The sequence below is a fragment of the Rhinolophus sinicus genome, chromosome 17 (genome assembly GCF_057876585.1).
Source record: "Rhinolophus sinicus isolate RSI-liver-muscle chromosome 17, RSI-T2T, whole genome shotgun sequence".
Taxonomy (NCBI): Eukaryota; Metazoa; Chordata; class Mammalia; order Chiroptera; family Rhinolophidae; genus Rhinolophus; species Rhinolophus sinicus.
The window spans coordinates 80,533,042-80,559,672 of record NC_142517.1 but is presented as its reverse complement, the minus strand read 5'-3'; the positions used below and the strand labels follow the sequence as shown (position 1 = coordinate 80,559,672).

Sequence of the window (26,631 nt, the reverse complement as noted above, 5' to 3'; positions counted from 1 at the left end):
TTAGTTTTAGATATGTAACGTAGTGAATCAATATTGGTATATATTCCAAAATGATCACCACAATAAGTCTAGTCAACATCCATCGTCAGACATAGTTAAAACGGTTTTCTTGCGAGAACTTTTAAGATCGATTCTCTGAGCAACATGCATACAAACATACAAAACAGTATTGTTAACTATAGTCACCATGCTGCACATTACAAAGAGGAACAGTTTAAACTCGCATCCACCCCACAGCGTAATTAAGACATCTCCTCATTCTAGAGACTTGTAGTAAGCCAGACTCAAAAAAGGAAACCCTGTTTTCAATACTATCAGTGATGAAAGGGGAGTCTTATTTCTTATCCAGCAAATAAATCACATATTCGATGGCAATGAAAATATTGGTGGGAGGTACACATTCTTCATTTGAAAGGAATCTGTTGAGTAGTGGTATAGTTTCAAAAGTATCTGATTTGACAGAGGAGTTCTCATCACACTCCTGAAAAAATGTTATGCTGCTGTGATTTTGTTTCTAGGTTTTTAAAAAAAAAAAAATTGAAGCAACGAACTCTAATCAGAGCCATCAAAGCTTTTAAAAATGCCCATATAATTCACAATTTCTATATTTTAAAATGATGTCAAATGCCGTTTTTTTTTCTGCACTGCTAAGTTCTGTGTTTCAGTAGTGCAAAAAGTATTTGCAAGGCATCTAGTAAATACTTACAGAACACCTACCATGTGCCAATGCTAGTTCTGGTGGCAAGGGATCTTAACAATAAACAAAACAACCCAGCTCCCTGCTCTGGAGGAGGAGCGGTGGGGAGAGAGGAAGGGTTGATGTGGAGCCAGACTACAAATGAATAAAACTCAGGAAGGAAGATAGAACTGCTACTATGGAATTAAAGAGGATTAGATTAGAGACACATGAAAATGAGCGCTTGACATTCGATTGGAGAGTCAAGGGAAACCTCTCTGAGGAAGTGATATTCAAGTTGAGATTTAAACGGTGAAGGGCTCAGCCATGCAGTGTTCTGGGGGAAGAGAATTCCAGCAGAGGAACAGCAAAGACTTGAAAGGAGGGGACCCGCATGATGTTTCCCAGTAAGGAGGCCAGCGCGGCTGGAAAATGGAGGGCAGGGGAGAGAGGGGGCAAAATTGAGAGGTAGGCAAAGTAGGAATCAAATGGGGCGTGGAAGCCAGAAAACAAGTTTAGGTTTGTTCTAAGTGCTCTAGGGAGCTATTGGATGTGACGGGTGGGGGTGTTAAGCAGGAGAGTGGCGTGATCTGATTTACTTTTTCAAGGTTTACCTCATCTGCTGTGTGGACAGCGGGGCAAGAGGAGATGTGTTTTTAATGCAGTCGGAATCATTGAAGAGTTAAAAGCAAGAAACTTGACTCACTTTTTTTGTTTTTGTTCTTAATATCTCTCTGACTATGGTGTAGAGACTGGACTATGGTGGAAAGGGTTATATAAAGGAAGCCAGATTGGAAGAACTTTCAATGAATTTGGAAAAGATGTGAATTTGGTTGTGGAGCTCAGATGATTTCCTTGGGTTGTAAGAAACGACATAATACTTATTAAAAAACTATTATGTTTATTCATATATATAAAAAGTATGTACATAATTTGTTATGTATTTATATTTTTTATATAATATAAATTATATATGTTTACTATATGTAAAATTATATATTATATATAAATTTATTTAATCATCACTACACCCAATGGAATAGATATTTAGGCCCATTTTTCTTATATGAAAAGTAAAACTGAGAGAGATAAATCAAATTTGCAAATATCCAGCAAAAGTAAGTGGCAAAATCCAGGATTCAAAGCCTGGTCTGTGTGACCACAAAGTCCCAGTTTTTTCTGCCCTACTATTGTGTCCCAGGTCAGGATTAGCACATATTCTAAATGATAAAATAATATTATGTAATGTAAAACACATAATTTATTTAACTGTATTGATTGACATTTAGATTGTTTCTATATTTTTGCTCCTGTACATAGAGCTGTGATAAGCATTTTACATTTCACTTCATTTCTGGTTACTCCCTTACCTAGCAGGGTCAAAGGATACAATACTTTAAAAGATCTGGCTGTATAATATCAAGTTATTTTTCAGAAAGTATGTGTCATTTATACTCCCACTTAACCCAAACCAACTTTAAATATAATTTTATATCTTTGCCAATTTGGTAACCAAAATTTTAATCCCATTGTTTAATTTACATTTCCTTCACTTATTAATGAGATTAAACTTTTTTTACATGTTTATTAGCCTTCTTATTTTCCTTTTGTGAATTTTGTGTTCACTTAATTGCCCGTTTTCCTATACAATATTAGTAGTTTCTTCTTGGTGATTTGTAAGATATCTTTATATAGAAAGGATACTGTGATTAAGACGGCCTTTGTCAGTTTTGGCAAATAATATCCCAGCGTATGTATGTCTTCTATTCAGTGTTAAAATTTTTATTGTGAGAATATCATACATACAAGAGAGTATGCTCCATTTTCTACTGCTGCATAACAACCCCCCTCAAAATTTAGTGGTTTAAAGCAACGAACATCTTATTGTATCTCATAGTTGTATGGATCTCGGCTGGGAGTTTTTTCTGCTCTCATGGATTACTTGCCTGGCAGATTGGCTGATGTGAAGGACCCCAAATGTCTTTCCTCACATGCTTAGAGCCTTGGCAGGGACAGAAGGAAGGCGGAGCTCGGTGGCGTCACTAACTGGAGCAGCGACAGCTGGATGCTCCTGCACAGTGGTTTCAGAGAGTCAGACCTCTTACCTGGAGGCTCAAGGCTCCAAAGGGCAGCACACAATGCAATACCTTCATGTTTTTTGTGACCCAGCATCAGAAGTTACCTAGTGCCACCTCCACTGTGCTTTATTGGTCAAAGCAGGCACAAAGCCTCCCAGATTCAATGGGGGGAACACAGTAGAGGGCCAAAGAATTTATGGCCATGTTTTAAAACCCCCATAGCCCATACATTTTTTTCAGGAATAAAACAAACTCCCCTTTACTTTTTAATTTTGTTCATAATTTTTTATATGCAACTGGCTCTTACATATTTATATAAATAAATGTATCTCTTTTTTTTTCCTCTGTGGTTTCTTCCATTGCTTTGCAGTTAGTTTCCAAAAATTATTTTCAAAGTGTCTATCTAGAAAATCAAGGATATTATCAATTTATATATTTGGAGACAAGGCTCTATGGTCTTTAGATACTTTAAGTACTATGTATTGTGATTTCATTCATTTCATTTAATTCTTAATCTTTTTCATCCTTAAATTTCCATCAATGACACATTTGAAAATTCATCTAGTGGGTGAATGGTTAAATCAATTGGTTACAGCGCAGTGCTCTTAACAACAAGGTTGACAGTTCGATCCCCACGTGGGCCACTGTGAGCTGCCCCCTGCAACTAGATTGAAACGACTACTTGACTTGAAGTTGATGGGTCCTGGCAAAACACACTTAAAAAAAATAAATTAAAAGAAAAAGAAAGAAAAAGGAAAAAAAATAATTTTTAAAAAATGCTGATTAAACCATACATTTAATTATACATTTGTTCTGTGAAGGAAAAAAAGAAATCTGACTAAATAGTTCTTGCTCAATACTCTGCCACATTTCTGATTCATTCTTTCAAGATGAACCGAAATACAATAAGCTACGTATCGCCTGTGTAGCAGATACTGTGTTTCCCTGAAAATAAGCCCTGGCCGGACAATCAGCTCTAATGCGTCTTTTGGAGAAAAATACAAAACCAGGTCTTATTTTACTATAATATAAGACCAGGTCTAATATAATATAATATAATATAATATAATATAATATAATATAATATAATATAATATAATATAATATAATACCGGGTATAATATAATATAATATAACATAACATAACATAACATAACATAACATAACATAATATCAGGTCTATATAATATAATATAATATAATATAATATAATATAATATAATACCTGATCTTATATTAATTTTTGCTCCAAAAGACGCATTAGAGCTGATTGTCCTACTAGGTCTTATTTTTGGGGAAACATGGTAGTTCTTTTCAGGTCTTGCGGTGGTGCTGGAAAATTGAATAATTTTATTTATTTAATAAATGGTGATTGCAGCACTCTTTCTTACAGTGTTTTGAATGGCAAAGTAGAAAATGTATCATCACATAACAGCAAAAAGAAAGTCTTTTAGTTAGTAATTATTTTAAAGAACATTCTTCTGGCTTGTAGAAAGGAAAGAACCCCTATAAACATATGTGGTAAACACTCAAATGCTAAACAATGATGCTCATCTCATGTTCTAAAAATGGCAGTTGAGGTTTTTTTCAGTTATTTTCTCTGCTTCCAATATTGCATTTCAAAAACTGGTTTATTCAACTATCTGAGTGTGGAACTATGAAAACTGTGCAGAGAGAAGTAAAACTGAACAAAGTGTGTGACACACACCTCATCATGAGCCTCAGCATTTCTATTTATCCTGCGTATCTTTTCTGTTCTATTTTCACCATATCCAAGGAAAAAAATACATTTTGGAAGAAGGAGACATTGGAAAAATCTTATTGTCTAATGCAATTTGTCACCATGAGGGCAGAAGCTGTATTTATTTTTTTCTTCAACATTTTTATCTCCAACACTAAGCACCGTGCCTTAGTGTTGCACACAGTAGCCCTCAATCAATATTTCTTAAAGAATGATTTGGGGAAAGGCGCCAACGTATTCATGAACCTCTTCCTGTTATCCAGTCTGAAACTGCAGTTTTCTTTACATGAAGGCAGTTATGTTCATGGAATAGCTCCTTCATCTCTGTCTCTATTACGCGCCAGTCATACCACATGAGAAATGAACTGGAAAAGTCAAACCCTTGACTCCATTCACCATCACTGAACTTTATTACTAGAGATAATTTGAGATCCCCATGGCTTTCCAGAGACAAAAGGTCTTCAAATCACCTATGGCTAACCCAAACTGTATTTATGTTTGACTATGTACAAGTTGAGCCAAAGTTCAGAAAGCTGCTGTGTCCACCCTTCAGGCCTGTGCACCTGTTGTGAGGACTCCCTATGGATGGCCACGTACCAGAGCCTGGGCCTTGTGTTTTGGGGACATGCATGTTTTCTATACATTCAGCAACTAGAAGACATTCACGTTTTTCTTTATTTTATGTTGATTGCTGAATACAGATAAACTCTTAGTAGCCACTAGCCACAAGTGGGTATTTAAATTCAAATTCGTTAAAATGAAACAAAACTAGAAATGCAATGCCACGTTTGTACTAGCCACATTTCTAGTACTCAATAGCCACATGTGGCTATTGGCTACCATATTGAGCAGTGCAAATATAGAACATTTTGATCGTCACAGGAAGTGTTATTGTATAGTACTGCTCTAGAATATATCATTTATGTCACATTGCAGAAATTCTAAGTTGGATACTCAATTCTGCAGTTATTTCCTAATCAAGCGATCCTAGCTTTCAGATATTTTTGTTTATCTAAATGTCTGAAGATGTTCCTATTTAAATGTTTTTTGTTTGAGTTTTTGGTGCAATTTAGTTGAAGGTAATATTTCTACATTCAAATGTAGGTAATATTTCCTAAACAAGTCTTTATGGAATATTTCGAAACAAAATAGAGAGTAGCAGAGAGGTAAATTTCTGTAATTCAGTTTAAGTGGGAAGAACTCCCATATGATTTGTAAAAAGTCTAAGTTATAGATGATTCATACAGTATCTTCAACTAAATTGCACCAAAAATTCAAACAAAAACCTGGAAGTGTTTTAAAAGGCTGTAAGGCCTGATGTGATAAGTAACTGAGAATAATTTCTAGCTCAAATACTGTGGTATACAAATTGTATAGAAAATGTATTGCTGGAAGAGTTTACTTTTTAAAAATAAACCTAACTTTTCTCCCTGAAATATAACTTCCTCATAAATTTACTTCCTCTATAGCAAATGCCCAAATCCTTTCTAAATTACCTGAAATCTGTATTAATGGGAATTAAATTAATGAGACCTTAGCATGTAATATAACCATGAAAAGCAATAAAGACATACAATATATTGTTTATTTGGACAAAAACGATATAGAGAATATGTGTAAAAATAAATAAGTGTATATTTGCATATACAGAACCCCCCAAAATTGTCTCTCCTGATCAGCATACAAAGATCTCTTCTAATATCTCAGAAATGTGCATTTAAATTTTGGCAAATAATAACATTTTTTACCGAAGTGTGTATTTATATATTCCTATTATGTAATTTCTCTTGCGATCCCAAAACAATGCATTTTGATAATAATGCAGCTTCTTGTCTTTCCAACCGAGTAAAACTATCCTTTTTTCCCCTTACTTCAGACGCTGTTCTGGAAGTGGAGCAGTACCTGGTGAAGAGACGGAAACCAGCCCCCGGCGTGCCACAGGAAGGTACAAGCAAGGACACTGGTCCTGACTCCAACGGCAGCCAAGTCTAAATGTAAGTGAAGAAACCCTGGAGAGTGGCGCAGTGGCCACCGGTGGTCCACAGGAAGTCACTGTTGGGAGCACAGGGGCCGTTGGCAGACACTCGGGTATCCAGCCTGCTTGCATGACCTATTTATCTCCTATTCCCATTTGCACCGCTACAGAAGCCTTTAGACCATCGCTACTAATGCCAGGTTTCAAAATCCCCGACAGTAAAATACATGTGCAGAATGTGATTCTAGCTGGTTTTTTAAGTCTAGGCATGTTGAATAGAGTCTTAAAATAATCATTTCCATAGGACCTGACTAGGTTATCCAAGTGTTCACCAGATGCTAACAAGATTTTGCAGAGGAAAATTGCAAACTTAAGCTTATTTTCATGATTCAGCAGAGGGTTTTAAGTAATGAAAGATCTGGAGATTTGTAAAATAAATAATTCCAGTGCAAATGGGAAAATTAAAATAATCTTATCATCTCCCAAGCATATCTATATGTGCTTTTCTACCATTATCAAATTTCTCTTAATTGAGCCAATTATTTTCTGGCTGATATTTTATAGTTTTAAGTTATGAGTTTTAATGACAAAGAACGATTCCTTTCAGATGACTGAAGTGACATATACTAAATTTTCCTAAAAACAATCTAGGAAGTATGAAATAGAGCATGATATAACAAATATGGTTTTATTAACATATGATATTGAATATGGCCACAGTGAAAAATAATAATAGTATACCAGAATCTTTTTTATTCCTTAGTTGACTTCTTAGTAGAAGCAATTAAAATATGAAGTCTATCATTAACTTTGAACTCTAATGGAAAAAAATACCATCCATTTCTGACGAGTAAACACTATCTCATAGTACCCACAGCCAAGTATGCTTGTTATTATTGCCTGGTTTTAAGTGTGACTTTTGGACACACAACTCAATATTTCCTAATATTTACTAGTACAACGGCTTTTCATAGTCTACTTAATTTTATTTAGTAATTTAAAGAATGAATAGTTAAGATTTCTCAGATTGTTGTGTGTGTTCTTGCTGGAAGTGCACTAGAACAAAAAAGAAAAGCATCTAGCCCTACAGTTAATGGCACATGACCACATCCGGTCTAGAATGAATCCATTCTCAATTCCTGGAGAAATTCAAATATGTTAATAAGTTTCTAAGATACCACTAATTCTACTACAGGTACCACTAATTATTTTGGCTGAATTCCATCAAGGCCAGATGTCAATCAAGTGAAATATTTATAATGCAAAACCATTGAATGAAATACATCTGCTTATTTAAGCAATAGGTTTCAGGACGCAAGTTCATCACATATTTTGGAGAAGCTGATGAAGGAGTCATGACGCTGGTTAGCTATAATGTCAGGATAAGGCTCTAAACTCAACCAGAGAAACTTTATAATTGTTTCAACCAACAGCAGGCTCAGCTTCTGGATTTTTTGCAACAAAATATTGCTGCCAAGGACATTGATGGGCTCACCCAGTGAAAAATTACAGTAATAATGTTAAACTAAATCGTATAAATGCAAAAAAAAAGTGGTTATTATAAGGCAGAGGAGAAAAATTGCTTGTAAAGTCACAGTAAAAATATAAAAACTACATTTATTGGACTTTTTAAAAATTAATCTTTATTTTTAAACTAGGGTGCAAAAGCAATAAAATGAAAAGGTTACCCAATACACTATTTCATTTAATGGCCAACAGCAAATGAAAATAAAAATTACATTTGTTCAACATGGTCATCAATTCAGGCATGTCCAAAGCTTATATATGATAGTTTTCTAATAAAAATAACCAGCTGAAAGTCATTTTTAAGAAAGAATTTTGACTGAAAAAAAGAATAAAGAACTTTTTTAATATATGGCTTTTTGGTGAAAATCAACTTGGCTTCTGCTTAATTTCACATAGTAAAAAACTCTAAATATTTTATGTGATTTTTAAGTTATGTGAAGAAATTAATTTGAAACAAATGTAAAAAATGACCCATAAATGTAAAGATGAAAACCATGATAGGGGTACAGTTAGGGAAAATGGAAATAACTCATAATAACTCATCCACTGTGTGCCCTCCAAAAGTAAAGGATGTGAATTTTTAAATTATTTTTGAATAATCTGGAATTTCTAATCATCTTTTTACCTTTTGAAAATACAGATTCCTGAATCATAGAACCTAAACATTTTGGTAGGCATAGTCTGTATTTTCCTCAAGTTAAATAACTTATATCTTTCAGTGACAATTAATGTAGAAATAAACTCTTTTTTTTTCATTAAAATATCTAATGTGCCGTATATACAGTAAGCACAAATAAGTACGGATTGAACTGAATTATTCCCACGTTCTCTTCAGAGATTAATGTGTCTCCTGGATTCACACTAGAGAAGTCGTGTCTCACACATGGGAATTAATGAGCTACATCTGTAACCCAAAATAATCCATGGAAAACCTGCTGAATTGATCCATATCTGTTTTATTAATCTAACCCACTATAGAAGGGCTTTCTTGTGGTTGTACCATATTTTGGAGATAAATAAGAGTGGGGAAACCACAGTTCAATTTAGAATTTGTTTGAGACTTTGAAGACTGTGGGGTTTTATGTTATATGACAGCAATAAAGTCCAATCCTCGATGGTTGTAATTCTGACATATCGGTATATAAATATCCTGTATGCAGAACATTATGACAATGGCTAAGAAGACCCTAACTATTCAACATTGAATTTACTTATTGCCACTGTCTTCCTTCCTCATTTTTGTTTTGTTTTGTTTTGTTTTAAATATAAAGGGTTTGAGGTTTGGGGTTTTTGTTTTGTTTTGTTTTGTTTTGTTTTTAAAGCCAGCTTTGTATGAACAGCCTTTAGTTGAAGCAGATGGCTGGAAGTCAGAAGCCCCAGATTCTATCCTTGATTCTCCTACCAACTTGGAATGTGACCTTGGGCAAGTCATGAGAGTAAATCTACAATAAAAGGGGCAATAATGCCTAACATGTGTATGGTGCTTGATGATCTAACAGAGCACTTTCACATACAATATCTTAGTCTTCCCCACAGCCTCCTATGGGGAGTATGGCAGTTATTAACAAGCTCCATTATAGAGAGTAGGAATTTGAGACCCAGAGAAACTGAATCACTTGTTCACAGTCACATCAGCATCAAATGTCAGAGCCAGGAGCAGACATATATTATGATTCCTGTTTGCTTTTTGTCTTTTTTCCTCTACACCACACTGCTGCCCTCTGGTGTCTTCAAACAGGGAATGACTAGAATTGTGTGGTCCAATATGGTAGCCATGAGTCACATGTGGTGATGGAGCCCTTGAAATGTGGTTAGTTGCAACTGAAAAGTACTGTGAATATAAAATCCATGTGGGATTTCTAGGACTTTGAACAAAAAAGAATTCAAAATATCTCATTAATACTTTTTATTCATTGCACATTAAAATGATAACACTTCAGACATCTTGAGTTAAAATGTATTATTAAAATTAATTTCATATGGTTTTTTTTAACTTTTTACATGTGGCTACTTGAAAATATGAAGTCATTTATATGACTCACATTGTTTCTATTGGACAGCACTGGACGAGAGGATTGCATTGTGCAGAGCCCACAGAACAGATTTCATAGCACTGGACTTGTTTATGCACCTGTCTTGATGTGGTTGAGACAGAGTTCCAAAGACTCAGTCATAGAGCAATGCACATTAGCAGCAATGAGTCTGTCATCCTCACACATCTTCCACATGCAGGGAGAAAAGTCAGAATTCATTAGCTGATGCCTCAAATTGCTCATTCATTAAAGTCCATTTTATAGTTGCTGAATGCTTAAAAGGCTTAGAGTAAAAGTACTATGGATATGTTCCCATTAAATATTATGAATGAATGAGACATTGGACTATTAGGTGATATAGGCAATGTAAAATAATAATTAAACATAAATTTATTATGAAATACAGTATATTTTATTGCCCTTACCAATTTTTGAAGATATTTTATATGTAATTCCTAAAGAAGTAGCTTTTTCTTGTTTTGGAAAATCTAACTGAAAATCCCCTGGAAAAATGGGTTCTTTTTTAGGAGGAAAATAAATAGGCCAAATCATTAAAAGCTAACATCTCTTTAGCACTTACTATTTGGACTCAAGCACTGTGCTAAGAGGCAGACCAAGTTATCTCATTTAAGGACTTGAAAATTAGGAACAGGGAGCAGAGTCGAAGCTTAACCATGATGTAAGATGCCTCTTATATCAGTGATATTTGAAATCACAATGCAACCTACAACAGTGTTCAAATATTTGAAAGTGCTTTATTTTATTCATTTCAACTCCCCTGTGGTCACCTAGCAAACACAATGGATCAGGAACAGTTCTAGACACTGAGGGAATACGGGGCTATGAGACCAGAGCTCTGCATTACAGGATTACACAAGTCAGTAGGCTTATGAACATAGTTTTGAAAAATACATACTTACAAACAAGACTATATAAAGGAGTTACTCCTCACTTTCTAAAGGGTTTCTTTATGTTACAATAGAATTCTTTATAACATCATTCCTCAGTGTGTTAAATCTTACCAATTGTTTATAAAGCAAAGGTCTCATTAAAAAATATGTGTGTGTGTGTGTGTGTGTATATATATATATATAATGAATTCCAGAGGTTTGCCTTCCTCTATGTATTATACCCACTTGGAGGAAAATGGGTTGAAATTACCTTAAATCTTTTTTGCAAAAAGGAGGGATAAAAACAAGCAAACAAAAAGGGACCTAAATCAAAATGGCACTGAAAAAATCACAAAATAGTGAAAGTGACAGAGTAGTGTAACTTTTTATATAATAACAATAATGTTATTTTTGAAGGTAGAGGTTAAATTTGTGTATATAAGCTAACTTAATTTTTAAAAGAAGACTTAGAAATATAATATAACTTGTCACTAATTACCTAATATTCATATTTACCTAGAACCAAAAAAAAAAAACAAAAAGAAAAATATTAACAATAGCCAACTCTGGGTGGCATAATTTTAGATTTCTCCTTATTTACACTTTTCTGTAATAATTCCAGAATAAACATGTAATGCTTTTATAGTAAGTGAATAGAAAAATTATTGTAATCCACTCCAAAATTGAGTACAAATGAGAAAGGCAACAGTTATCTGGGGGAAGTAAAATGCAAATTTTGTTCTCAATCACAAAATTTTTAAATAATAATACATTGTATAGGTTCTTCTTTGCAGGCATTATTGCCCTTCCTTTGATTCAAGATAAAGCAACCTGTGGACTATTAACTTCTCTAGACAAGGAAGGTGAAAGTTGGATTGGGTTTTCTAGATTTTCTTGAGAAAGGAGTTTATCCTTAGCTGTGAACATGAGTGTAAAGGTCAAGGTTGTAATATGAGCTCTTAAAACTCAAAGTTGTAATTGCAGCAATAAGAAAAGCAGAGCATTAGATAAAGTGCAATTCTTCTATCTTAAAACAAACTTGGCCATCAATCATATCTAATGACATCTGTTTAAAACTAGCCTTAGTCTTAGCCCAGTTGAGATGTGGGAATATATCATATAATCACATATTTCAGCTGGACAGCATTTTAGTGATCTGAAAAATTGAAATATAGAGCTGTTTTAGGTATCCCATTTAAAAATTCACAGAGAAATAGTTGGTCTGATAACTTCTTTTATGAAAACGACACTAAAATTTTACTACAAGGAAAGCTCAGAAAAGTTCTTTGTGCCTGCCATTTAATCATGAAATCATAAATCCACAAACCGTTACAGCTGATTATCTCATCCAATACCAATATTTTGCCGATGAGAAAACTAAAGAACAGGAAAGTTATTTTCTCAGGAAACAGTGAAATCACTGAAAAATATCCCAAAGAATCCAGGAATTTCTGGAAGCTTAGCTAGGAAGGGATAGGTATTTCAGATCCTACCAGAACTTTATAACATGACTTTTGACCTTGGTTGTGAATACGCCTGTGCAAGAAAGTAATATGCTAATACAGATGACTCTTCATGTAGCACATGAAAAGCACATTCACAGTGAATGTGTACAAAGTAAAAACCAAACATGTAACAAAGCCAATGATTTCAGACCAGATCACTCACTCATTACTCAGCTTCCTTTCTTCAGTGAGTCAAATCATTGAAAGGAGCATTCTTTGCCACTTTTCAAACACAATCATCTGCTATCATAAGAAATTGGCTACTTCCACAGCTGCTGATAGATCAAAGACTAATGGGACATTCATTCCTTGAGTTAAAAAATAAAGGATGTCAAAATCCGACTGATTTTATGCATTATGAAAACTATGCTTATAATAAAACTACATGTATTAAAAATGTATTCCTCATTCCCCCAAAATGCATACTTACTACCCATTACAGAGATTGTCCTGGAACAAGTAACTATTAAGGGTCTTTTTCTAAGTTCAGTGTCTAAGAAATGGAATTAGTAACACTTGATTTTAAGGAAAATAGAACAGTATATATGTTTCTATTGTCATCTATGAAATAGGAATAAGAGCAGTTTAAACAAGATCAAATCAACTAATAGATATAAAATGCTTAGTCCAGTGTTTGGCAAATAGTTAACATTCAATGAGTCAGATATGATTAGTAGTAGCTATATTATTATTATTATTATTATTATTATTATGTATAACGTGATAAGTCCTCCGCGTACACCCTTCCCCTCAATCAAACCAAAGTCTTGCGATTACCCACACTGTTTCATGGCTGCAGGCCATGCACATGCTGGTCCCTCTTTCCAAATGTCCTTTCCCTATTTCCTCTCTTGGTGAATTACCCATCATCCAAAGTTCAGCTCTGAAGCGTCCTCCTCTTACCTGTCTTCCCTGGTGCCTATGCCTGATTAGTTACATTCGCCCAATTCCCGGGTGACCTTACGCATATGCCTCTCATAGCAATGGGGAACATGACTTTTTTACTTGCTTTCCCCTCACTTCACACACACACACACACACACACACACACACACACACACACACACGACTGAAATGCATCACACACGATGCAGCACACACACATTTTTGTATCCCTATGGCAATGTCATTCAAATGGATAAACCGACTCCTGTATAAATAAATAAGCAGGTTTTTTTCCTTCATGACTAGGTATCAGGGTAGAATGTGTGTACCCAGTAGCTTCAGTTTTGAGGGGGAAAAGGGTACAGAGTAAAGTGATGAAAACTGGGGGATACAACTTAGTAGCCTGGGGCCTGGCTCTGCCACAAGCCTAACCCTGTGTTGTCAGTGACTAATTTAACTTTTCTCGACTCAGTTTCCTTCCCAGCAAAATGAGTGGGTTGGGCAAAATATTGTCTGAGGACCTACCCAGCGCCAACATTTATATGATGCTAAATATTGGTTCCTTTCAGTGGTTCTCAAACGTGAGCAGGAATCAGAGTCAGCAGGGTGGGACTGTTAAAACACTGATTCCTGGGCAGCAGATCTGAGATGGGGCCCAAGAATTTCTATTTTTAGCAAGTTCCCAGGTGGTGCTGAGGCTGTTGGGGGATGAGGGACCCGACACCACACTTTGAGAACCACTGATTAATCTTCTTAACATAGGATTGTGACACTGTCCTTTTGTCACGTGGTGTCAGCACTCCTGATATACAGATTGACAATCGGATGTAGGCAGGTAAACCCAGGCTTTTGGGGGCTGCCTTGAGAAGGACTGAGCGCTTGTGGGTGAATCCCAAGAGTGACCACAGAAGGCAAGCTTTGCTGACCCGCTGACAGTAACAGTTTTGTTAAAGGCCCACCTTGTGGGGAAAGGATTGCCTGAGTTCACAATGCTCCAGGACACAAAAAACAAATTCCGGGGTTTGACCTATCTGATAAAAACCGGCTGCCGCTGATGTCACAATGGATCGCAATTGCCATCTAGTGACAGCTTTGAGTTACTGCATCTAAAGATTACAGAAAGAAACGATGCTTTCATTTGGAAACTTTTTTTTTTACAAAACTGTGTTCAAGATGAAAACTCCTGAGATAAGCTCTAATGTCCTCTGATCTTATCTACATTTGTATCTACGTACTGTAAAAGTAAACACATATGTGTCACTTATATGCTAGGCACTGTTTTAATACTCTCTCTCTCTCTCTCTCTCTCTCTATATATATATATATGTTCAGTTATTCTTAACACCCCAATGAGAGAGAAACAATAATTATCCTCATTTTACAGACATGAAATATAATTACAGATGTACAAAGAAATTAAGAAACTTGCTTGAGGTTGCCCAGCCAGTAAACTGGGAGAGTTGGGATGGAACCCAGACAGCTCCTGGAGAGATATTACTCTAGCTAGCCTTTCTTATATCAGCAATTTAAAATACTTACTGATACAATTGGTGCCTATAAATGGTCCTCAGTTCCAAGATATGAGTCTGAAAATTTTTATAAAATTCAAACCGAAGCAATTCATTGTTTCTAATTCTTCCAAATAAAATCAGCCCATGCGCAATAACTTAAAGACATGTTTCGACCTACACAATGACACCGTAATGCAACAAAAAGAATACCAACTTGGTATCAACTTCCAACTTGCTATGCAACCTTAGACAAGTAGTTTAACCTCTCTGGTAGTTTAATCTACTTTCTCCATCTATAAGGCAGAAAAAATAGAAACATAGGTTACATGGTTTGGGAACCCCTGCCTGGCCTGCCACCCAAGGGTCCTCAACAAAGGTCTCCTGCAGAAGTCACATCTTCGCTGGTGAATTGAGGCCCAACCCCCTTCACTCCAGACTTCTTTTATCCAAGATTTCTTTGTATTTAAAAATCTGGTCCCTGCTAATCCTTTTAGCTCTTTATCTACACCAAAGTACTAGTGGTTTCTTTGCACTTGGGTTTGTATAACAGGCTAAGATCTGCTGGTATAAAGATTCATGATAATGAAGGGAAATAAACATATAAATGGAGCTAAAGGAAAAATCGATAATCATTAAATATAGTAGAGTAAAATATTAGCACCTCACTTTAAGAGATGTCTTTATGTTATTCCAAGTATTTCCACATATTGAATCATCACAGCAAACCCAGAATGAGGCTAGGTATATTTTAGTATCAACCTTGTTTGAGAAATGAAGGAAATTAAAGCACATAAATTTTAAATAGCTTGAAAATAAAAGTGAGTAACTGGTTGAGGTCCACATGTCCTAAGTATTAGGCCTATATTACCCCACAGTTATAGTTCGTTTTAACAATAAAATCTTGACATAGGATGACTGTCCTCTGATACTTCACTTCGAAAGAAGTTCCTTGTACAAATATGGTAGAAGATTAAGTTGACCTTAAGGAGAGCAGAAACTCTCTATTAATTTACTCAATGTGTTGAGAATCTACTATGTGCCTGGCACTGTTTTAGGTTCAGGGGACTTAGCAGTGAATGAAGCCAAAAAGAATATTCCACCTTCAGAACTTACATTCTATCTAGTCAGAGATACGGCCATAAAGGAGAAAACAAATAAACATGCAATACAATGTCTGGTCGTGAAGAAAAACCAAGTAAGGAGCACGGCTAGAGAATGATGGGGGGTGGGGGGTGAGGGCACTCCTTTACACTGGATGATCAGCCCGGCCTTTCTGAAGAGGTGCCATTGGATCAGAAGTCTGAAGGAGGCCAGGTGGTACACAGATCTGAAAGGCAGTTCAGGCAGAGGGGCCCAGCTGCAAGTTGGAAGTCCCAGGGCGGGAAGCCCGCTAGGCTTAGTGCAGAGCAGCAAGGAGACCCCCAGCTAGAGCACAGGGACTGGGGAGAGAGTGGGTGGGAAGAGGGCAGGCCAGATCACGCAGACCTTGCGGCTGTGACAGGGGCTCAGGATTTACACAAAACTGGGGTAAGGAGGCATGGACGCGTTTGAACAGGAGAGGGACAAGGCCTGGTCTGTACCTTGAAATCATTCCTCTGGTTTCTCTGATTAGTTAGATTAGCCTGGGGCAAGAGTGGAGGCAGGGACTCCTGCTAAGGGGCCATTACAGTGGTCTAAGCAAAACACGATGTTGTCTTAGTAGCAGTGACTTGGGGTGCATTTTTACGGAGAGAACCTAAAACTTGCTGATGGGTTGGATCTGTGAGAAAAAGAGATACCGAGAATATCTCCTAAGTATGTAAAACAGACAAACTCCTAGAAGCAGAAATAGAAGGGTGGTTGCCAGGGGATGGGGGAAAGTGAGGAGTTGCTGTTCAATGGTTATAAGTGTCAGTTATGCAAGATGGGTAAGTTCTAGAAGTCCGCTGTAAAACCTGTGCTTATTATTAACAATATTGTACTATACCCTTAAAAATTTGTTTAGAAGGTAGAGCTCATGTTATCTGTTTGGAGAGAGAGAGAGAGAGAGAGAGAGAGAGAGAGAGAGAGAGAGAGAGAGAAAGGCAGGAAGGAAGGAAGGCAGGAAGGCAGGAAGGCAGGAAGGCAGGAAGGCAGGAAGGAAGGAAGGAAGGAAGGAAGGAAGGAAGGAAGGAAGGGAAATTGTTGCTGTCCAAGTAAGGTCAGACTTTAAAAACTGCAATAATTTTGAGAAACTATTGTTTAGGGAAATAGGATTAGTTTCATTTAACCATAGCTTTCCTCAAAACTTAAATTTAAAATGTCATCTTGTATTTACCCTGGTTAATATTAACTTTAAGAAGGATTACATAAACTCTCAGAATTTTGACGCAAAAATGTTTTTTAGAAGAACGTCTCTTAGACTTTGAGCCCAAGCAACTGGATAAATAATAAACTCATTTTCCAAAATAGGGAAGCCTGGGGTAGAATTAGTTTTTCAAAATTTATATAACTCTCTAATTGTACTAATTAATTTGATTTCAGAATTCATTTTTAAGTGTGAAAAGAATTTCTAATTCAAGAATCTTTAGGATACGTCACCACCTTTATAAGGATGAGTCATATATAACAACAGTGTTATGCTGCCACCACATGGAACCCCACTGAGACAGAGTCCTGAACCAGACAATCAGCCCGATCTGGAGTGATGTTTCTAAATGTCCTTTTGAAAAATAGTTTCAGAGACCCAGGACTAGAGAAGTATAAAGTCGTGCCTTCTGTTTGGGACATGCCTATAAATATGAATAATGGAAGCGTAGCTCCCTAGTCTTTCAAGAAGTACGAGGTAAAACTCCATGGCTCAGTTCAGAGGAATGTGAAATATCGGCATGAGATTTATTTATACTCTTAAGAAAGAAATGTAACAATGGAAATGGGGAAGAAATGTGCTGGTTTTGTGAGACAGTGGCTTTTTTATGGGAACCAGAGCCTTGAACTTCCAAGCAGCTATGTTGTACTGAGATTGCCCTCAGAGATTTTGGGTCAGTGCCATCACATCGCCCATGCATGATCGATAAGAGCAAGGAAACACGCTGGGGGTACACAGACTTAGCCAAAATCACCAGTAAATCCAGGGTAGAGCCAAAACTAAGTAAACAGTAGTTTTAAAGTGCACACAGAAATTATTTGACTCCTATGCAGAGAAAACTGAAAGGACACCAAATTCCAAGGAAATGTAATTCCTTGGTCAGGTCCCCATTTTTACAGAAAGTGGCTCTTTTTCTACGTTGTAGCTTGTCTGATGGATATGATCATTAGCTGGGATCATTTCTATAGATGAAAAAGAAATAAAATTCTAATGTCATATAAACTCTATAGAGACAGGAAACTTTCTGTCTTCTTTAGATCTGTGTCCCAAACAGTTAGAACTGTGCTGGCACATACTTAGCACTCAGCAAATCTTTGCTGAATGAATGAATAAAAAGAAAAGCTTGAATAAATTGCTAAATCTAAGAAAAGAAAGGATTCTTTTCTTTCTATTTGTGTTTATACAAAAAGCCATGTTGTCAGGTGAAACCTAATAAAAATTAGAAGAAAAAATTTTCTCCTTGGGGGAGCAGCTCTTGTGTAATACATTCTTTTTCTCTGGTGTCAGAGTGGAGTTCTCGTTGCCCTACGTGTTTATATCGTTCATCAACGCTGATGGAGCATTATCAGATCCTTATCTTGGGTTCATCAGTTTTTGTTTGTTTGTTTTTAAAGATTTCTTATTGGGGGAGGGGAACAGGACTTTATTGGGGAACAGTGTGTACTTCCAGGACTTTTTTCAAGTCAAGTTGTTGTCCTTTCAGTCTTAGTTGTGGAGGGCGCAGCTCAGCTCCAGGTCCAGTTGCTGTTACTAGTTGCAGGGGGCGCAGCCCACCATCCCTTTCAGGAGTCGAACCGGCAACCTTGTGGTTGAGAGGACGCATTCCAACCAACTGAGCCATCCGGGAGCTCAGCGGCAGCTCAGCTCAAGGTGCCGTGTTCAATCCTTGTTGCAGGGGGCACAGCCCACCATCCCTTGCGGGACTCGAGGAATTGAACTGGCAACCTTGTGGTTGAGAGTCCTCTGGCCCATGTGGAAATCGAACCAGCAGCCTTCGGAGCTAGGAGCATGGAGCTCTAACTGCCTGAGCCACCGGGCCGGCCCCGGGTTCATCAGTTTTTATGTGGTCTATATTTCTCACTCATTCTTCACACTCTTTTTGAGGGGGCATTAGTAACCTGAAGAGTTAAACAACAAGAAAAAAAAATGAATTGGCAGGCTGAGAGCCCCAAAAGTTGATTTCTTTTGACCGTCCACTCAATTCTGTCTAAGATTCTAAGATCCATGCGTAAGATTCCAATTTGTCTCCAACTTACATTACTTCCTTAACCCTTACCAATTCTGACCTCATGCTCAGGGGTGCCACGGCCCCACACAGGCAGGAGGGCTTGGCCAGAGGGGGAAGGGTGAGGAGATAGAAAAAAGGCACAAGAGACAGGAAAGCTGGGATCCGGAGATCCACCGTCCACGGATGATGGAGCAGTGGCGCAGTCTTTATTTCACACACAGTTTTTATACAATCTTAGAATAGTTATTTATACAAACAAGTATTAGCAGAACAAGCAGGTATTATTAGAACATTTTGTTTTGTGTATTGGCCAGTTTGTATGTCTGTGACTGCATTCGTGTTATCTTGTACTTTCTGGGAAGATTGCTGAGGCGAGGCTTCCCATGGGAATGGCCTTGCAGCTGCAAGGCCCTTGTCAGCTCACAGCCCGCTCCCCACACAGGGGCAGCCTTTTTTCAATTGCCATCTTTCTATCTGACCATAGCTACTGAGTAGCTATGGATGGAAACTAGTAAAGAGAGGAAAACAAGAAATGAGAAAGGAATTGCGTGGTAAACATCCTTTTAGGATAATATTTGATGGGAACACAGCAGCATCACCCTCTACAGTGTAGGCTGTCCTGGAATCTAGTCTGGATTTTACAGGCTGTTATCACTCAGCCTTGAGTAGATCTGCATGAATCTGTTCTTGTGTCCAATGTTCTTTGAGATTCTTGCATCTTTTGGACATGTAGGTAAGTCATTCTAATGTGAGAAAATTAGTAAGATACCTTCTAGGAAAAAGCCAAGGAGAGATAATAAAATTAATTCTTGTCATCTCCCTTTATGGTGACATTGCATTTTTAAAATAGTTATGGGGAGGAGCCCAAGGGAGGAACTTCAGTTAGGCCAACCTACTCACAAGTAGAATTTCTTCCAGAATACAAGAGCCTTTGGCAAACGTTGGTTGGCACAGACTTCCTAAAAGGTAAAAGCCTTTTTCCCCCTTCGGCAGGTTTCAAATGACACATAAATATGTCCATACCATAGCCAAAAGCAGGTTAATCCAAAACACACACCATCCCCAGCCAGCTCAAGATCAACAAAAAAATTAGGCCTAAGGATTAGATGTTAATTATGAAATGTAATTCCATGATATTTATGGCTCCATAAACCGAGCAGAGCTACTCTTGCATTTTATGAAGTCCTCCTTGCAGTGGGGAAATTGCTTATACAGTTGACCGTTGAACAACACGGGTTTGAACTATGCGGGTCCACTTACATACAGATTTTTTTTCAATAAATATACAGTTAACCCTCCATGTTCCCGGGTTTTGCATCCCTGGATTCAACCAACCGTGGATCAAAAACAGTATTTTCTCCCTGCAGTTGGGAATCCCTGGATGTGGAGGACCGACTCTATGCTTTGTTCTATGCCATTTTATATAAGGGACGTGAGCATTTATGGATTTTGGTATCCATGGGGGGTCCTGGAACCTATCCCTCACAAATACTCAGCGACAACTTAAGTTTTGGGGGGGGAGTCAAAAGTTATGCAGATATTTGCAACTGAGCAGGGGTCAGCATCCCTAATCCCCCATGTTGTTCAAGGATCAACTGCATTTGATGCTGTAACATGCACTGTTTTGACGAGGACCGCAGGTTAGACCGTTGTTCTCAATTTTCAATAAGCCTAAGAATCAACTGGAGCAAGCTTGTAGAAAATACGGATTTCTGCTCTCCTCTCCAAGTCTATCTAGTCAGACTCCATGGGGGAGGAGACTGGAAACAAGGAAGGCCAATAAGTAATGCGCAAATAGCCTGTACACCACACATTGAGAATCACTGCACTGGGGTCTGGAATGAGTTCCCTGAAGTCAGGCCCCTCCATGCAACTCAGGAGACTGGAACCTGGTAGGTACCCAGTGATTAGTTAACGAATGAAGCGCAGTTAGCGTTTATGGATGCCAGGCACTTTTGTAAGCACTCTACACATTTTAACTCATTTAATCCTCACAGTCAAGGACTATTATTAGGCTTGACACTTGCTGGACGCTCTGCCTGCACACTGTCCAGCATGTCACACCGCTGGCTTCTCTGTTACATTCAGGTGTCACCTCGTCAGAAAGGCCTCTCCCCAACTGCCTATCCAAAGCAGCATCAATCTCACTCCCATCCCTACACAAGATCCTGTTCCTTTTCTCTATAGCCCTTGCCTCTATCTAAACTTACCTGGTTTGGTTTATTAACTGGCTCCGTCCGCTATAATCTAAGTTCCATGAACATGAATCTTGCAGGTCTTCTTTGTCACTGTATCTCCGATGCCTGACTCACAGTAGACACCAAGGACATATTTATTAAGTGTAACAAATGCACAGTAAATGTACAGTAAAGGAGTTGTGCTTATAACATAATTTCTTAGTTCTCTCAGGGCTTCCAAAATTTTCTATGGTAAGTGTAAAAAGTGAAAGAAAGACTTCTAACCCAAAAATGTCCTCACAATGATTTCCTAATCTACCCTGTCCCAAGTCATAACATGGACATAAGGAAAAGGGAGAAGAAAATAAAGGCTAACAGGGAAAGTCTGGGTATATCTTTCGCTCTATGACTTCAATAGTTTGTTTGAAATGAACTCTTAGGACACCAGACCCACCCATGTTCAAACATAAGAAACACATTCCAAGATCAAATGTACGTGATTTTTAGATTAACCAATGTTTTCATTAGCCACACAATGACTCTGCTTTACTAATTCAGAAAGCTGTGTCTACATGACATGAAAAGAGCTAGTTACATCAACGGAATTCAAGCCAATTCTTTCAATAGTGAGAAATGTATAGAACAATTCACCCAAAATGGCAAATGTGTCAGAATCATTGATCACTTTACCTTGTGCCAACAAAATCAAAATTAGGAGCTGACTTAGACTTAGGAGAGATAAAAAAAAACCCTCATTTTAAATGGGATACACTATGGCTCAAAACCATGGTCCCCTTGAAAGGGGCCACTTGCTAGTTGACATCATAGATGGTGTCATAACCAAACCCCTGCAGAATTCTGACCACGGATGATCTATCGCCTTCTCTTCATTTATGGTTGTGGTTCTCCGGCAAACTAGAGCTAGAGCCGAGGAACTGCTACTGAATGAAGCTTTTGGTTCCAAGTAATTTTTACCACTTCCACTAAAATGCCAGACAGTCAATGTTGTCGGTGATGTTGTTGGATAGAACATACTCCAAATCAACCAGAAACTTTTTAAAAAGTTCTCCTTGTTTTATTTTGAGAATATCTTTTTGCTATGATCATACCGTGAGTTAGCCAGACCTGGGTTGGCCTCTCAGAGAATGTGGATAGAGCATGAGAAAACGCTTTCCGTTTTTGAGGAATTGCTGATACCCCATCACATTCATTTCAGTCACTGAGGATTAGTACGGAACTTGGAAATACCAAAGAAAATGTGGGAAATGGGTGAAGGAAGGAGGGCAACCAATAATGAGGTCTGTTCTTACTACAGGAAGGCAAGAGAGATCCTTTGCAAAGAACTTCACCAAGGAAGAATTTTGTTACCACCACCACCACCATCACCACTACCACCACACACACGCACACACACACACACACAGAGAAAGATTTGATCAGAATATTTTAAGATGGAGAGGAATCTGTTTTCATTCTAAAAATTTCCAGTGCAATCCAGTCAAGAACAAAGATAATGTCTACGTTCACTACCCAAGTCCTCAAAACCATCTGGATTAACTCAAAGCCAGGTTTAGCACATTTTGTTTTCCATTTTGTAAGCAAAACATGATTTGGATTACAAATTTCTCTGAGATTCATGCATAGAGATGAGAGACTCTGTCATTTGCTTATCAGAAGCAACAGGAGAAATTCCAAATATGAAGAATCACAGAGATTTATTGCCTCAATTCCCAGCCTGACACTTGGCTCAGCACAGAGGGGAAGCAGCCAGAAAGAAGTCCTTTCGTTAGGTATGAAAGGAGCTGGCTGCTGCTGAAGTCCAGACTTGGGAGTGACACAGACGGGGGTTTGGGCTTTTACACGGCCAGCAAAACCTAGTCTGTTTGAAGTCCGATCAATTGATTTCTTCAACATTTCAAATAAGCAAAATTCTGCAGGAAATGGGAGCCAGATGCATATTTTAACTCAGGAGTTCCTTGGAAGACAGGCAGAAAATAATCAAACAACATCCTCTTGTTTCATTTTGGCCCTCCTCCTACACTCACTCTCCAGAACTATACCTCCGACATGTATGTGGAGACAATGATTGAATAAACTTGGGGAAGGGTACAGGTAGAAACTTATTTAACTAAGAATTGAAGTATATTTAATAAATTAGATGTATTTAAAGACTAATTTAAAGACACAGTATGTGTCTGACATAAACGTATATCAATTTTAAAATATTACGTTATTTGGAAGAGGCACCAGAAACATTCTAGAAGTATCTATTGTACACCAGGCACTGTCCTGGCAAATTTCACAATAACTCTCTGAGGTAGATTGTTGTCATTCTCAGGGTACGCCTAAAGAAACTGAGGCTCATTGAAAGTCTGAGATGGGCCAGAGGCCACAATGATTGTAAATGGAGAGGCTGAGATGAACTCTCAAACGAGTCCCCAGTTGATCCTCGGGACTGAAATCCAAATGGAAAGAATCTGATTTCTAAAACTAAGTTTCTTCTATACTAGCTATACTGCTAGTTCTCACCTCCTCGCACGTGATAACAGAAATAAATTGGTAGCCTGTGCTGAAGCTGCAACAACCAGGTCAGTAGTTGCTGGCAGCTGTGTGCAGGCCAGGAGCAACACCACGCCCAGCAGGAACATGCAACTTTCCCCAGGAACTCTAAGGTGAGAAGGAAGGGTACTCCCCTCTCTGCTATAAGCTGTGGCTTCAGACATTTAGAGAAAATCTAAGAGACATGAAAGAAGAAAGCAGCCACACCTAGCTGCTACCTTATTAACATCTTATTCTTTGTACTTGTGACTTTCACAGAAGATGAAATATTTCTTTCTTCTTAACTTCACATATGCTGCCCAGAAGTCCCCATGTTTCTTGGAATTTTTATTAAGAATTCTAGATATTCCAGCAATAATTTTCAGACACCAAGCTTTGGCTGACAGGGAGCAGATATATATCATGTTTGGTACAACTGACTTCTGGGGATTTTCCTTGTGCTTTCTTCTGCTTTTTCTTCCCATGAAACTGTCCCATTATTGGTTTTGATTTGTTAATTATGATGATATTTCCCTTTGGAGAAAACTCATTTGCAAGATACAGAAAGAATAAAAATGGTAATGGATAGGCATCCTTGGTATGTTGTCAGCTCTCCTTGGCTCTTGCTTTTGAACTCTCTGCTCTGTTTTTTTGGGCATGTCTGTGTCAGCAAAGAAAATTGTGGACATTTTAGCATGAGGTTTTTTTATGTGTTTCTATGTTAATCAGACCCACCCCTAACATTTGTGACGCTTTGGGCAAAAGTACAAATGGAGGCCCACATTCCATAGATTTAAATATTAAAAGTTCTGAATCAAGCTAACAAGTTATTAAAATCACTTATGTTCTCCCTCTGGCTTGGCAAATAGGCATTTATAACAACCTGGAAGGCTTTAGAATTCTCGGACTCCTTGAAACACTGCAGCAAAATGCAGTTTTAGAAAGATAAGCCTACCTCAGGTGCATTTGTTCCCACTTCCAGCTCAGCAAGACCCCACAACAGGATTTACAACCATAAACGTGAACACCCCTTCTGCACAGCCAATTCTATCTACAACCTCTAACAAACAGCTGCTCCCTGGCCCCACGTTGGACCCAGAGATGCACACCCCAGGGAATAGTTCATCTCAGAAGGCCGAACCCTGAGAAAAAGCCTGGAAAGAGCTCAAGATCAGGTAGATAGAGAATTTCAGGAACTTGCATATCCAGAGTGTGGTCTAGAAGAGTCGGGGTTCCGGCTGGTACTATGCCTTGGCCTCTCACCCATGGCAGATGGAGGAGGCACAGCCATAGGAAGGTCAGAATCGATGCCCTTCTTGGCCCCATCTGAGTGGTACTTGGAATTAATGTCCCCTTTGTCATAATAGCTAAGTGAGAATGAACCTTATTAACTGGACACGTTTCATCCACAGCCTCCAAGTACCAGTGAACAATACCTCAGCAGAAGATTTAGAACTAGAGGCTTTGGAGCCACAGTTTCACATAAGGCAAGGCATCCGTACCTCAGTATCAGGGAAAGTTATGCAGTTCGCTCTTTGAATTGCAAGTGCAGTCATCTGATTTCCTGCTCCAGTTTCCATGGTCCAAAGCCAATGAAGAAAGAGAATCTGTTAAACTTTCGAAAGGAGACATCATTCACAATGAATTATTATCTAACATGGAAATAACTTGAATTATAAGGAGGGGATAAGAGCACATACTTCTTCGTCATAAATCTCTTCAGAAGATGAAACAACCAGGAGGCAGAGAAATCTATTTTGCAAGGTGGGAGGGAGGGAGGGATGGGTTCCTTGGGCTTAACAATTGTTCCAGCTGAGGTAGGTTGTGCTTCTCCTGCCTGTTTAATCCCCTGGACCTGCTCCCACTTCTATCAGTGATGATAACAAAATAGCGGCTAATATTTACATAGCACTTACTCTGTGCTAGACCTCGTTCTAAGTATTTTACCCATATTTACTTTTATCTGCATAAAAACCGCATGAGGTAGTTATTATTGTTATCCTCATTTTATAGAGGAGGAAATCAAGGCATAAAAAGATGTTTGAAAAATTTCAAACTTTACGAAGATAACCTAGGTACCGTGCTTCCCCAAAAATAAGACCTAACTGGAAAATAAGCCCTAGCATGATTTTTCAGGATGACATCCCCTGAACATAAGCCCTAATACGTCTTTTGGAGCAGAAATTAATATAAGACCCGGTCTTCTTTTCGAGGAAACACGGTAATAAGTTTCCGAGCTGGGATGTGACCCCAGGCTATGTCGCACTGGGGTCTGTGTACTCAGCAACATGATCTACTACTTCTAGCACCCAGGGACCGGCCAGCTCGGTACTGGCCACCCTCCACTCAGTCCTGCTTCCCCGAGTACCCATGCATTTACTGCTTGTTCTAGTTGGTGGTTCGACATGGAACTTTGGTTGTCTCTTGGCTGACCTGGAACTTTCCATTTCCCATAGGTTGAGAATAGCCTCCCCTTTCTCAGGCCCTATGACCATCACCCACCAAAGGCCAAGGAAACCATAACAGCCCCAAATTCTCTCAACACCTAACTGGACTTTTTTAAAGAAGAGCTTTGTGTATGACAACTTTTCTCTTATCCTTGAGATTGACAAAAGATTAGGGATTGTGTCTTATTTTTCTTTATTTCCAATTCCTGTTAGAGTTCTTTATACATACAAGAAGTATTCAGAAATTTTTAAGTAAATGGTTTTGCTGTAGTCTCCAATAACCCTGAGTTTTAATCTGGCAGCTCAATGAATAT

The 26,631-nt window shown here is 38.0% G+C and overlaps 1 protein-coding gene across 2 annotated transcripts in view; it reads left to right on the top strand.

Moving 5' to 3' along the window:
- The window catches only part of COL8A1 (collagen type VIII alpha 1 chain), a 155,059-nt gene that overhangs the window by 88,367 nt on the left and 40,061 nt on the right, over window positions 1-26,631 (top strand). For both annotated transcript variants that reach the window (XM_019756541.3, XM_019756542.3), the window contains exon 2: window positions 6,372-6,489. The gene's annotated coding sequence lies outside the window, so the exon portion shown is untranslated. The remainder of the gene's footprint in view (window positions 1-6,371; window positions 6,490-26,631) is intronic.